General features: G+C 37.9%; 1 pseudogene; it reads right to left on the bottom strand.

The window, feature by feature from the left end:
- Positions 1–3257: 3257 nt before the first annotated feature.
- LOC118544874 (elongation factor 1-alpha 1-like) lies at positions 3258–10804 on the bottom strand (annotated as a pseudogene).
- Positions 10805–14112: the final 3308 nt, after the last annotated feature.

Here is a 14112-nt window from a genome sequence, read left to right as displayed (position 1 = left end):
TGTGATGCTAAGTTCTTCCTTTCCTGCCCCCATCTTTTTTGGTAGCCATATTTCTCTTCCCTTCTCCCTCTTTCTCAGATACAAGGAAAACATAATTTTTCCTTTTTTTTTTTCATGCAGGGACACTCTAATTTTTTCAGTCTTACTCTCTAAACTCTGTTTTGTTTTTATTTTTAACATTATGAAGATCTTGGCCATAACTTTAAAAGTGAAGTTTTATAGTCTTGCTTGTCAAAGACTTTGACATTATTCATTCTTTTATAATCTTCGTCTAGGAAGAGGAAAAAGGGTGGTTTCATTCTTCTATGTACACATATTTCCAATTTTGATAAATATTATAAAATTGCCCTGTAAATGATGGATAGTAGTATTTTGCATTATTGCCAATATGTATGAGAATGTTGATTCTTCAAAGCTCTTATTAGTCAAGTATTATCAATCTCAGGTTTTTTTTTTTTTTTTTTTTTTTTTTGTCCAACAAAGGGGAAGTGGCATTGTATTTTTTTAAATTTTTATTTGGGTAATTGGTGAAGTTGAATAAATTTCAAAAAATATTTATTGAATGTTCTAATTTCTACTCTTTGAAAGACCAATATATATACTTTACTCACATTTTTAATTAGGTATTTGATTTTTTTTAATATCAAAGTGAAGTTCTAAGCACATGCTAAGTTTAAAGTGAATTCTAAACTTTTACTTTTTTTTTTTTTTAAGATTTTATTTATTTATTTGACAGAGACAGAGATAGCGAGAGCAGGAACACAAGCAGCAGGAGTGGGAGAGGGAGAAGCAGGCTTCCCCTCGAGGAGGGAGCCCAATGTGGGACTCGATCCCAGGACCCTGGGATCATGACCTGAGCCGAAGGCAGACGCTTAACGACTGAACCACCCAGGTGCCCTAAACTTTTACTTCTGTAAATGTTGCAGATGATATCTCTCAGACTACTACTGTGTGTGTTTTGTTTATAGTGTCTTTTGTAAACTTTCTTATTAGTTCTAAAGATTTTAATTATTTTCATTACATATTCCAGGTAGACAATCCTATAAGCCAAAACACATGATCATTTTTCTTTCTAATTTGTATACCTTTTACTTATTTGTACTGCATGATTACATTTTCTGGGATTCTGGATCAGTGTTGAATAATACTTGTGATACCAGACATCCTTGGGTTGTTCTCAACTTTATTTGGCTTCTCTTCAGTGTTTCACTACCAAGTATGATGTTTTCACTTTTTTTTGATAGGTAACTATTAAATTGAAAACATATCCTTCTATTTCTAGGCTACTAGGAGTTTTAATCTTTTATTTTCCTGTTAGAAAATTTTTTTTCCATTTCATTGTTTTTTCAACATTAGTTTAGATAATCATATGATTTTTTTCTTTAACCTATCAGTTATATATTTTTCTACAATTAAACAAACATTGCAATATTAGGATTGTCCCTACCTGGTTGTAATATGTTAAGATTTTTAAAAAATATTTTGTTAATATTTTACTTAGGATTTTGTCATCTATGCTCATGTGTGAGGTTGGACTGTACATTTATTTTGCAGGGTTTTTTTTTAATCATTATTGACTTGATATAGCTATTATTCTAGCTTCAGGGCACTAGAAAATCTAAAAGAAAGGCCCATGAGTTTCTACCTGAGCAATGTGCTTAGCCTCCTCAGCTCCCAGTTTCTTATCTTTTTCCATGAAGTTTAGTATATTCCAGTTTTTACAATTTCACTTAGGGTCATTTGGGGAGTATATATTTGAGTATCTTTTAAACTTTTCTATGATTATTGATATTAACTAATATTGCTATTAATATCCTCTGGTCGAAGTCAATTTTGTTCATTTATAATTTTCTGGAAAATAGCCTATTTCATTAAAATTTACAAATTAATGGTAAAACCCTTTATTGTATATCTTGAAAACAGTTCTTTTGTATCTGTAGTTATGATATTTTATTTTCCTTAATTTTTAAAGATTTGCTTCTTAAAATTACCAAACATTTCTCCATTTTATTGTTTTTTCTAAAGCACTGGCTTATACATTTATCAAGTATTTTAATTTTTCTCAATTTTTATTACTTTGTTTTTATATATTATTTATTTACTTCAGGATATTTTGTTGGTTTCTTATCTCTTAAGATAAATTTGAAATTAATATATTTTCTAGGGGTGCCTGGATGGCTCAGTCAGTTAAGTGTCTACCTTCGGTTCAGGTCATGATCCCAGGGACCTGGGATCAAGTCCTACATCGGGCTCCTTGCTCAGCGAGGAGCTTGCTTCTCCCTCTGCCTGCCACTCCATCTGCTTGTGCTCGCTCTCTCTCTCTGTCTCAAATAAAAAAAAATAAAACCTTAAAATACAAATATATGTATTTTCTATTTTCTTATTTTCCATAAATGCAATTAAGGCTATATATATATTCCTCTCAGAACTGCTTTGTTTCTAGACTAAAACTTTGAGATGAAATGATCTCATGGGTTTTTCTTTCTAAATTTTCTATATTTCAGTTTTATTTCTTCTTAAAGCAAATTAATTAGAATAGTTTGCTTTTCTTTAATTTCTTGTCACCTCTTGTATTTTTTCTCATTAAACTTTTGTTTTATTTTTTATATTTTTTAAGATACCATTTTTTTATTATTATTATGATATGTTAATCACCATACATTACATCCTTAGTTTTTGAGGTAGTGTTCCATGATTCATTCTTTATATATAACACCCAGTGCTACATGCAGAATGTGCCCTCTTTAATACCCATCACCAGGCTAACACATCCCCCCACCCCCCTCCCCTCTAGAACCCTCAGTTTGTTTCTCAGAGTCCATAGTCTCTCATGGTTCATCTCCCCCTCCGATTTCCTCCCCTTCATTGTTCCCCTCATGCTATATTCTTCTTTTTATTTTATTTTTTTAACATATAATGTATTATTTGTTTCAGAGGTAAGACTGTTGAATCACAGACCGGTACCTCTAAACTTTTGTTTTAATGGGTATCAAAATTCTGTGACAGATTTTTGGTCAAGTTGTTTCCATTAAAAAGTATTGATTTTAAAAACTAATAACTTAAAACTGCCAAACACACACATGCGTGCACACACACACACACACAAAATGGTCCAAAAAACATTTTCTTTTCCTTCTGAAGGTTTTATGATGCATTGTTATCATTAAACAGTCTTTTACTATTAAACTTAAATGGCCAATTGACACAAAGGGTTCTGATACCATTCTTCCACCATTGATTAAGACTGGGGTGGCAGGAATTGGGGGTAATATTCATTTAGCCTTCCGAGCTTTCTGCGCAGACTTGGTGACTTTGACACCTCCAGCTGCCTTCTTTATATATATCTATATTTATTTATTTATTTATTTATTTTTTTTATTAATTTTATTATGTTAGTCACCATACATTACATCATTAGTTTTTGATGTAGTGTTCCATGATTCATTATTTGCATATAACACCCAGTACTCCACACAATAAGTGCCCTCCTTAATACCCATCAATGGGCTAATCCTTCCTCCCACCCTCCATCCCCTCTAAAACCCTCAGTTTGTTTCTCAGAGTCCACAGTCTCTCATGGTTTGTGTCCCCTTCTGATTTCCCCTCCTTCATTTTTCCCTTCCTACTATCTTCTTTTTTCTTTTTTTTTTTAACATATAATGTATTATTTGTTTCAGAGGTACAGGTCTGTGATACATCAGTCTTACACAATTAACAGTGCTCACCATAACACATACCCTCCCTGATGTCCATTACCCAGCCACGCCATCCCTCCCACCACCCACCACACAAGCAACCCTCAGTCTGTTTCTTGAGACTAAGAATTCCTCATATCAGTGATATCATATGATACTTGTCTCGCTCTGATTGACTTATTTCGCTTAGCATAATACCATCTAATTCCATCTATATCATTGCAAATGGCAAGATTTCGGGGTTTTTGATGGCTGCATAATATTCCATTGTATATATATATATATATACCACCTCATCTTTATCCATTCATCTGTTGATGGACATCTTGGCTCTTTCCACAGTTTGGCTATTATGGACATTGCTGCTATAAACGCTGGGGTGCACATATCCCTTCAGATCACTACATTAGTATCTTTGGGGTAAATACCCAGTAGTGCAATTGCTGGGTCATGGTGTAACTCTATTCTCAACTTTTTGAGGAAACATCATACTGTTTTCCAGAGAGGCTACACCAGCTTGCATTCCCACCAACAGTGTAGGAGGATTCCTCTTTCTCCACATCCTCGCCAACATCTGTCATTTCCTGACTTGTAATTTTAGCCATTCTGACTGGTGTGAGTGGGATCTCATTGAGGTTTTGATTTGGATTTCCCTGATGCCGAGTGATGTTAAGCACTTTTTCATGTGTCTGTTGGCCATTTGTGTGTCTTCTTTGGAAAAATGACTGTTCATGTCTTCTGCCCATTTCTTGATTGGATTATTTGTCCTTTGGGTGTTGAGTTTGATAAGTTCCTTATAGATTTTGGATACTAGCCCTTTATCTGATATGTCATTTGCAAATATCTTCTACCATTCAGTCAGTTCTCTATGGGTTTTGTTGACTGTTTCCTTTGCTGTGCAAAAGCTTTTTATCTTGATGAAGTCCCAATAGTTCATTTTTGCCCTTGCTTCCCTTGCCTTTGGTGATGTTTCTAGGAAGAAGTTGCTGTGGCTGAGGTCGAAGAGGTTGCTGCCTGGGTTCTCCTCTAGGATTTTGATGGATTCCTGTCTTACATTTAGGTCTTTCATCCATTTTGAGTCTTTTTGTGGGTGGTGTAAGGAAATGGTCCAGTTTCATTCTTCTGCATGTGACTGTCCAATTTTCCTAGCACCGTTTATTGTAAAGACTGTCTTTTTCCATTGCATATTTTTTCCTCATTTGTTGAAGGTTAATTGACCATAGAGTTGAGGGTCCATATCTGGGCTCTCTATTCTGTTCCATTGATCTATGTGTCTGTTTTTGTGCCAGTACCATACTGTTTTGATGATTATAGCCTTGTACTAGAGCTTGAAGTCCGGAATTGTGTTGCCACCAGCTTTGCTTTTCTTTTTCAACATTCCTCCAGCTATTCAGGGTCTTTTCTGGTTCCATACAAACTTTAGGATTATTTGTTCTATTTCTTTGAAAAAAGTTGATGGTATTTTTATAGGAATTGCATTGAATGTAGGTTGCTCTAGGTAGCACTGACATTTTCACAATACTTGTTCTTCCAATCCAAGAGCATGGAATGTTTTACCATTTCTTTGTGTCTTCCTCAATTTCATCAAGAGTATTCTATAGTTTTCTGAGTACAGATTCTTTGCCTCTTTGGTTAGATTTATTCCTAGGTGTCTTATGATTTTGGGTGCAATTGTAAATGGGATCGACTCCTTAATTTCTCTTTCTTCTGTCTTGTTGTTGGTGTATAGAAATGCAACTGATTTCTGTGCATTGATTTTATATCCTGCCACTTTCCTGAATTCCTGTATGAGTTCTAGCAGTTTTGGGGTGGCGTCTTTTGGGTTTTCCACATAAAGTATCATATCATCTGTAAAGAGTGAGAGTTTGACTTCTTCTTTGCCGATTCAGACACCTTTTATTTCCTTTTGTTGTCTGATTGCTGTGGCTAGGACTTCTAGTACTATGTTGAATAGCAGTAGTGATAGTGGACATCCCTGCTGCGTTCCTGACTTTAGGGGGAAAGCTCTCAGTTTTTCCCCATTGAGAATGATATTCGCTGTAGGTTTTTCATAGATGGCTTTTATGATATTGAGGTATGTACCCTCTATCCCTATACTCTGAAGAGTTTTGATCAAGAAAGGATGCTGTACTTTGTCAAATGCTTTTTCTGCATCTATTAAGAGGATCATATGATTCTTGTTCTTTCTTTTGTTAATGTATTGTATCACACTGATTGATTTGCAGATGTCGAACCAACCTTGCAGCCCAGGGACAAATCCCACTTGGTCGTGTTGAATAATCCTTTTAATGTACTGCTGGATCCTATTGGCTAGTATTTTGGGGGGAATTTTTGCATCCATTTTCATCAGGGATATTAGTTGGCAATTATCCTTTTTGATGGGGTCTTTGTCTGGTTTTGGGATCAAGGTAATGCTGGCCTCATAAAATGAGTTTGGTAGTTTTCCTTCCATTTCTATTTTTCGGAACAGTTTCAGAAGAATAGGTATTAATTCTTCTTTAAATGTTTGGTAGAATTCCCCTGGGAAGCCATCTGGCCCTGGGCTTTTGTTTGTTGGGAGATTTTTGATTACTGCTTCAATTACTTTAGGGCTTATGGGTCTGTTCAGGTTTTTTATTTCCTCCTGGTTCAGTTTTGGTAGTTTATACATCTCTAGGAATGCATCCATTTCTTCCAGATTATCTAATTTGCTGGCATATAATTGCTGATAATATGTTCTTATAATTGTATTTCTTTGTTGTTGGTTGTGATCTCTCCTCTTTCATTCATGGTTTTATTTATTTGGGTCGTTTCTCTTTTCTTTTTGATAAGCCTGGCCAGGAGTTTATAAATCTTATTAATTCTTTCAAAGAAAGAGCTCCTAGTTTTGTTGATCTGTTCTGCTATTCTTTTGGGTCCTATGTCATTGATTTCTGCTCTGATCTTCATTATTTCTCTTCTCCTGCTGAGTTTAGGCTTTATTTGCTGTTCTTTTTCCAGCTCCTTTAAGTGTAGGGTTAGGTTGTGTATTTGAGACTTTTCTTGTTTCTTCAGAAAGGCTTGTATTGCTATATACTTTCCTCTTCGGACTGCCTTGGCTGCATCCCAAAGATTTTGAACAGTTGTGTTTTCATTTTCACTTGTTTCCATGAATTTTTAAAATTCTGCTTTAATTTCCTGGTTGACCCATTTATTCTTTAGTAGGATGTTCTTTAGCCTCCATGTATTTGAATTCTTTCCAACTTTCCTCTTGTGATTGAGTTCTAGTTTCAAAGCATTTTGGTCCGAAAATATGCAGGGAATGATCCCAAATTTTTGGTCCCGGTTGAGACCTGATTTGTGACCTAGGATGTGATCTATTCTGGAGAATGTTACATGTGCACTAGAGAAGAATGTATTTTCTGTTGCTTTGGGATGGAATGTTCTGAATAGTTCTGTGAAGTCCATTTGGTTCAGTGTGTCATTTAAAGCCTTTATTTCCTTGTTGATCATCAATGAGGGGATTGTTAAAGTCTCCTACTATTATTGTATTGTTTTCGATGTGTTTCTTTGATTTTGTTATTAATTGTCTTTTATAATTGGCTGCTCCCATGTTAGGGGCATAGATATTTACAATTGTTAGATCTTCTTGTTGGATAGACCCTTTAAGTAAGATATAGTGTCCTTCCTCATCTCTTATTATAGTCTTTGGTTTAAAATCTAATTTGTCTGATATAAGGATTGGCATCCCAGCTTTCTTTTGATATCCATTAGCATGGTAAATCGTTTTTCACCCCCTCACTTTTAATCTCAGGTATTTTTTGGTCTAAAATGAGTCTCTTTCAGGCAGCATATCGATGGATCTTGTTTTTTTATCCAATATGATAACCTGTGTCTTTTGATTGGGGCATTTAGCCCATTTACATTCAGGGTAACTATTGAAAGATATGAATTTACTGCCATTGTATTGCCTGTAAGGTGACTGTTACTGTATATTGCCTGTGTTCCTTTCTGGTCTATGTTGCTTTTAGGCTCTCTCTTTGCTTAGAGGGCCCGTTTCAATATTTCTTGTAGGGCTGGTTTGGTGTTTGCAATTTCTTTTAGTTTTTGTTTGTCCTGGAAGCTTTTTATCTCTCCTATTTTCAATGACAGCCTAGCTGGATATAGTATTCTTGGCTGCATATTTTTCTCGTTTAGTGCTCTGAATATATCATGCCAGTCCTTTCTGGCCTTCCAGGTTACTGTGCATAGGTCTGCTGCCATTCTAATATTTCTACCATTGTAGGTTACCAACCTCTTGTCCCGAGCTGCTTTCAGGATTTTCTCTTTGTCTCCTAGTCTTGTTAAGTTTTACTATTAGATGTCAGGGTGTTGACCTATTTTTATTGATTTTGAGGTGTTTTCTCTGTGCCTCCTGTATTTTAATGCCTGTTTCCTTCCCCAAATTAGGGAAGTTCTCTGGTATAATTTGCTCCAATATACCTTCTGCCCCTCTCTCTTTCTTCTTCTTCTGGGATCCTAATTATTCTAATATTGTTTCATCTTATGGTATCACTTATCTCTCGAATTCTGCCCTCATGATCCAGTATTTGTTTATCTCTCTTTTTCTCAGCTTCTTTATTCTCCATCATTTGGTCTTCTATATCACTAATTTCTCTTCTGCCTCATTTATCCTAGCAGCTAGAGCCTCCATTTTTTATTGCACCTCATTTATAGCCTTTTTGATTTCTACTTGGTTAGATTTTAGTTCTTTTATTTCTCCAGAAAGTGATTCTCTAGTGTCTTCCATGTTTTTTTCAAGCCTAGCTAGTGTGTTTATAATCGTTATTCTGAACTCTAGTTCCGACATCTTACTAATGTCTGTATGGATTAGGTTCCTGGCAGTCGTACTGCCACTTGTTCTTTTTCTTTTTTTGAGGTGTGTTTTTCCATTTTGTCATTTTGCCCAGAGAAGAATAACTTTTGTTCCTGAAGGCTTTCTGTACAGCTTTGGAGGACAAGAAAGAAAATGGCAGCCTCCCAGTCTCTGCCCTGGAGGAACCAAGAACTCGGGGCCCCACTCCTCAGTGAACCTCCAGAGAAAAGCAGTCAATCACTCCTGTATCTGTGGTTTCTGGCTGAACTCTGTGCTCACCCGGCCTGTGACCGAGCATTTCTATCTCTGGAACATGACCCAGTTTGGAGTCTCCAAACCCAGCAGATTCCTGTGGTGTACTCCTGTGCCGCTCCTCCCAGGGGAAGAAGGGGAGTCTCCCCAGCTCTGATGCTTGTTGGGTCTCTGCTTGAAGAGTAGTGGCCCAACTGTGCCATGAATAATGGTTTATGGCAACCTTTAGCTGAGATCCCAGTCCTCGGTTCCATCTCTGCAGCCAGCTTCCCCACTCCAATACCTGGGAGCTTTGCTGCACTCAGGCACCCCCGGTCTTTCTGTGACCCCGAGGGTCCTGAGACCCTACAGTCCCACCAAGTGTTTCACCCCCTGCTTAGCCACTAGAGCGATGTCTCTCAGCAGAGCAGACTTCTAAAAGTTTCGATTTTGTGCTCTGCTGCTTTATCACTTGCTGGTAGCTGGCTGAGGCGGCTCTCTCCTCCTGTGGTCTATATTCCTAAATATAGCTTCAGATTCACTTCTCCACACATCCTACCTTTCAGAAAGCAGTTGCTTTTCTGTTCAGAGTGTTGCTGCTATTCTTTTCTTCGATCTCCTGTTGAGTTTGTAGGTGTTTAGAATGGTTTGATACCTATCTAGCTGAATTGCTGGGACCAGATGAAATTTAGGTCTCCTACTCCTCTGCCGTCTTGCTCCTCCTCCCTCTCCAGCTGCCTTCTTGTCCACTGTTTTGATGACATCCACAGCAACCATCTTTCTCAAGTCATGAACAGCAAAATGGCCCAGAGGAGGATAGTCAGAGAAGCTCTCAACACACATAGGCTTGCCAGGAACCATAGCAACGATGGCAACATCACCAAATTTCAAGAACCTGGGACCATCTTCCAGCTTTTTCCCAGAACAATGATCTATCTTCTCCTTCAGCTCAGCAAACTTGCAAGCAATGTGATCTGTGTGACAATCCAGCACAGGGGCATATCCAGCACTGATTCGGCCTGGATGGTTCAGGATAATCACCTGAGCCATGAAGCCAGCTGCTTCCATTGGTGGGTCATTTTTGCTGTCACCAGCCACATTGCCACAATGAACATCTTTGAGGGACACATTCTTGACATTGAAGCCCACATTGTCCCCAGGAAGAACCTCACTCAAAACTTCATGGTGCATTTCAACAGACTTGACTTCAAGTAACATTGGCTGGAGCAAAGGTGACCACTATGCCAGGTTTAAGAAAACTAGTCTCTACTCGGCCCATAAGGATGGTACCAATACCTCCAATTTTGTAGATGTCCTGGAGAAGCAGATTCAAGGGCTTGTCTGTTGGACACGTTGGTGGCAGAGTGCAATCCAGAGCTTCAAGCTATGTGGTTCCACTGGCATTCCCATCTTTACAGCTGACTTTCCATTCCTTCAACCAAGGCATGTTAGCACTTGGCTCCAGCATGTTGTCACCATTCCAACCAGAAATTGGCACAAATGTTACTGTGTTGGGGTTATAGCCAATCTTATTAATGTAGGTGCTGACTTCCTTAATGATTTTCTCATATCTCTTCTGACTGTAGCATGGCTCAGTGGAATCTATTTTGTTAACACCAACAATTAGTTGTTTTACACCCAGTGTGTAAGTCAAAACAACATTCTCATGGGTTTGCCCATTCGTGGAGATACCTGCTTCAAATTCACCAACACCAGCAGCAACAATCAGGACAGCACAGTCAGCCTGAGATGTGCCTGTAATCATGCTTTTAATAAAGTCTCTGTGTCCTGGGGCATCAATAATGATCATATAATACTTGCTGGTCTCAAATTTCCATAGGGAGATATCAATGGTGATACCACGTTCATGTTCAACTTTCAGTTTATCCAAGACCCAGGCATACTTGAAGGAGTCCTTTCCCCATCTCAGCAGCCTCATTCTCAAATTTTTTGATAGTTCTTTTTCAATCCCTCCACATTTGTAGATCAGATGACCAGTAGTGGTAGAATTGCCTAAATCTACGTGTCGATGACGATGATGTTGATGTGTCTTTTCCTTTCCCATTTTGGTTTAGGTCGAGCAGTGTTTTTAATGACACCTGTGTTCTGGCAGCAAACCTTTTGCAAAAAAGACTTCTTGTATTTTTTGACTAATTTTTTGATATATTTCTAGTTAAGCACACTGAGGTGGAAAAAAGTAAAGTGTTATGTTTTCTGCTTTTGTATTTTATTGAGTTCTTCTCTGTGACTTAGTACATGACAAATATTGTAAGTAATCTATAAAAAAATCTGTGGAAATTTCACGTTATGATAGACTCCCATACTAGAAGTAATTTAAAAATAAATATGTATTACTAGCTTTGATAGAGTAACTTGCAGCAGACCAATACTCCCGTCAAGAACAAACAAAAAGCCTGGGTAAAATTCAGGATTTAATTTGAAGGTCACAGGATAATTTTAAAGGCAACTAGGATTTAAAGGTCCATATTTTAGAAAGAAAGGGAGATCACTGAGGTAAGCCAAATGCTTACCTCATCTGCAGCTTTTCATTTTGGGTCCATTTGTTGATTCTCAATGCCAAGAAAGAGGCAGAGAAGCTAGGATATCTTTAGTCAGTCTGACAGAATAGGGGGACAGATATTGGATTTCTGGTAATCAAATAATCATAACATGAGAGGCTAAGATCCCAAAGAGAGAGAGAGAGAAGGCATAAATACATAAGCTAAACCTTAGCACCAATTTCTTCTTCAGGACATTTTCTCACTAAGTTGCACAGGGCAAGATGGTAAAAAACCAAGCAGATAACAGTTAAAAAACAAACTAGAGTTTTCCACAGATTTATGTGCTGGGGGCAAAAAAAAAAAAAAAATGGAGTTCAGAATTCCTCATTAGGTAACATCACTGAAAGACCCTAAACACTCTCAGAATCCATGATGGATTAAACTCTAGGAATGTAGGCAAAACAAAAGGAGGAATTTATAGAGACTGCAAAGTAGGCTTGGGCTATTTTAGTCCAGGAGTGGATTCAGGTGATCTCCTTCTTTGCATTCTGGATAGGAGATAGAATAAATCTTCTCTGGAGGAAGATAATCATGTAGAGCTTCCATAATTTTTCATAGACAATGTCTGGCATTAACCAACATAAGATAAATCAATTTCAAGAGAAGAATATGAAACACAGAAAAAGACTTGCTGGGGGTCCAGTTATTCAGTAGTGAAACTGTGACTTTAAAATTACTGTGATTATTAATATCTTCAAAAAAATACATAGCAAGAGAGTAGCTTTGAATTTTCCTAAATGAGTGAAAGATGTTAAGCCACAATTCAAAAATTGTGATAAACCCCAAGTAGAATAATATAAAGAAAGCCAAACACACACATTATAGTGAAACTGAAGAAAATCATTGTCAAAGAGAATATCTTAAAAATATCTACTAAAGAAGACTCACCACCTTCAAAACAGCAGCAACTGAACAAAAAACTGCTGGGGTGCCTGGGTGGTTCAGTCAGTTAAGCCTCTAACTCTCAGTTTCAGCTCAGATCATGATCTCAGTGTCATGAGATCCAGACCCGTGACAGGCTCTTTGCTCAGAATGGAGTCTGATTGAGATTCTCTCTCTCTCTCCCTCTCCCTCTGCCCCTCCCCCAGTTTTCACTCTCTTTCTCTCAAATAAATGAATAAATAAATAAATAAATAAATAAAATCTTTAAAAATTAAAATAAATAAACAGAAAAATGCAAAGCACTGCTATGAGTAATTAAAGAAAATGAAATAACTGAAGGGATTAACTCAGCTAATGAATTAGACTTTATATTGTAATTATATCAGTTCTACCCAAATTTATTTGTAAATTTAGTGTAATCCCAATAAATTTATTAGCCAGTTTGTGTGCGTGTGTGTGTGTGTGTGTGTGTGTGTGCAATTTGGCAAGCTTATTATAAAATTCATAAAGAACTGGGGCTCCTGGGTGGCTCAGTTGGTTAAGCGACTGCCTTCGGCTCAGGTCATGATCCTGGAGTCCCGGGATCGAGTCCTGCATCGGGCTCCCTGCTCGGCAGGGAGTCTGCTTCTCCCTCTGACCCTCCCCCCTCTCATGTGCTCTCTCTCATTCTCTCTCTCTCAAATAAATAAATAAAATCTTTAAAAAAAAATAAAATAAAAATAAAAAATAAAATTCATAAAGAACTGAAGGGGGGCAAGATGGTAGCAGAGTAGGGGACCTCATTTCATCTGGTCCCTTGAATTTAGCTGGATATCTATCAAGCCATTCTGAACACACACAAATTCAACCTGAGATTGAAGATTTATCTGGATCTCCAAAAGCAGAAAAATGACTACTTTTTGCAAGGTAGGAGGTGCAGAATCTTGAATCTTTGAGGGAAATATCCAAAAATAAGCAGAGTGGGGGGAAGGAGCCTCCATAAGCAGGACGCTGGAAAGTGATATAACACTGGAGCAAAAAAATTGGGACCCTTGGACATCTGCTCTAGTGAGAGGCACCCTCTTCCAGAAAGAGCACAGGGCACAAATAAGGCAGAATTCTGGGTGGATCGTTGTGGTCACAGGATCCCAGGAGACTCAGAAAGAATGGGGGAGCCCAAACCAATAGAGTGCCCAAGCAGTGGAGCAGGGAGACTGGTTATGGTCAGCAAGCCCAGAGAGGGATGCAGGGCAGCACCCAGCGTGACCTGGGAAGTGTGGATGAGGGTGCACGTGTGAGCCCACAGCTGCTGGGAGTTGCAGAGTCACAAGGCACAGAGACGTTGGCAGGTGCCCCTGACTCCCACTGGAGAGGTGTGGCAGCACGAATTGAGCGAGTCTGTGGAGTTTGGTATGCACAGAGGTGGAGAGGGATTGAGCTGCAGGATTGGTTAAGGGGTGGACCACGATATTTCATCTCTGGGCCAAAGATTCCTGTACAGCCATATTTGCTCTGACACTCTAAAGAGAAGTGGAAAGATGCTAAGGAACAAAAGCCACACAGACAACAAGCTCACATTAATCCCATCCCCCTGACAAGAGGTGGGACAACTCCACCCAGGCAAAACACTTGAGAAGCTGAGCAGCAGGCCCTTCCACAAGAAAACAGACCAGAAGAACAGGTGAATGATAAGCTTATTTCCCACAGGACTGTAAAACTCCACCACCAGGGGAAAATAATATAGGGAGCTCTAGGTGTTCCCTCACTACTTGCTTATACTTCTGGTTAAAATTTTACATCTCTTTTTTAGTTTCTTTTCTTATTTCTTTTTTATTCTTTTTTTTAACCTTGTTCCTATTCTAAATAGATTCTTATCTCCCAACCTATGTTTTTAAGTTGCTTTTTAACTTTTATTTTTTCACATATATGTTTTATAGATTTTTGCCCTATA

Source organism: Halichoerus grypus, chromosome X, assembly GCF_964656455.1.
Source record: "Halichoerus grypus chromosome X, mHalGry1.hap1.1, whole genome shotgun sequence".
In the NCBI taxonomy this organism is placed as follows: domain Eukaryota; kingdom Metazoa; phylum Chordata; class Mammalia; order Carnivora; family Phocidae; genus Halichoerus; species Halichoerus grypus.
Note: the sequence above shows the minus strand (reverse complement) of the source record. Positions and strands in the feature narration are given on the sequence as shown.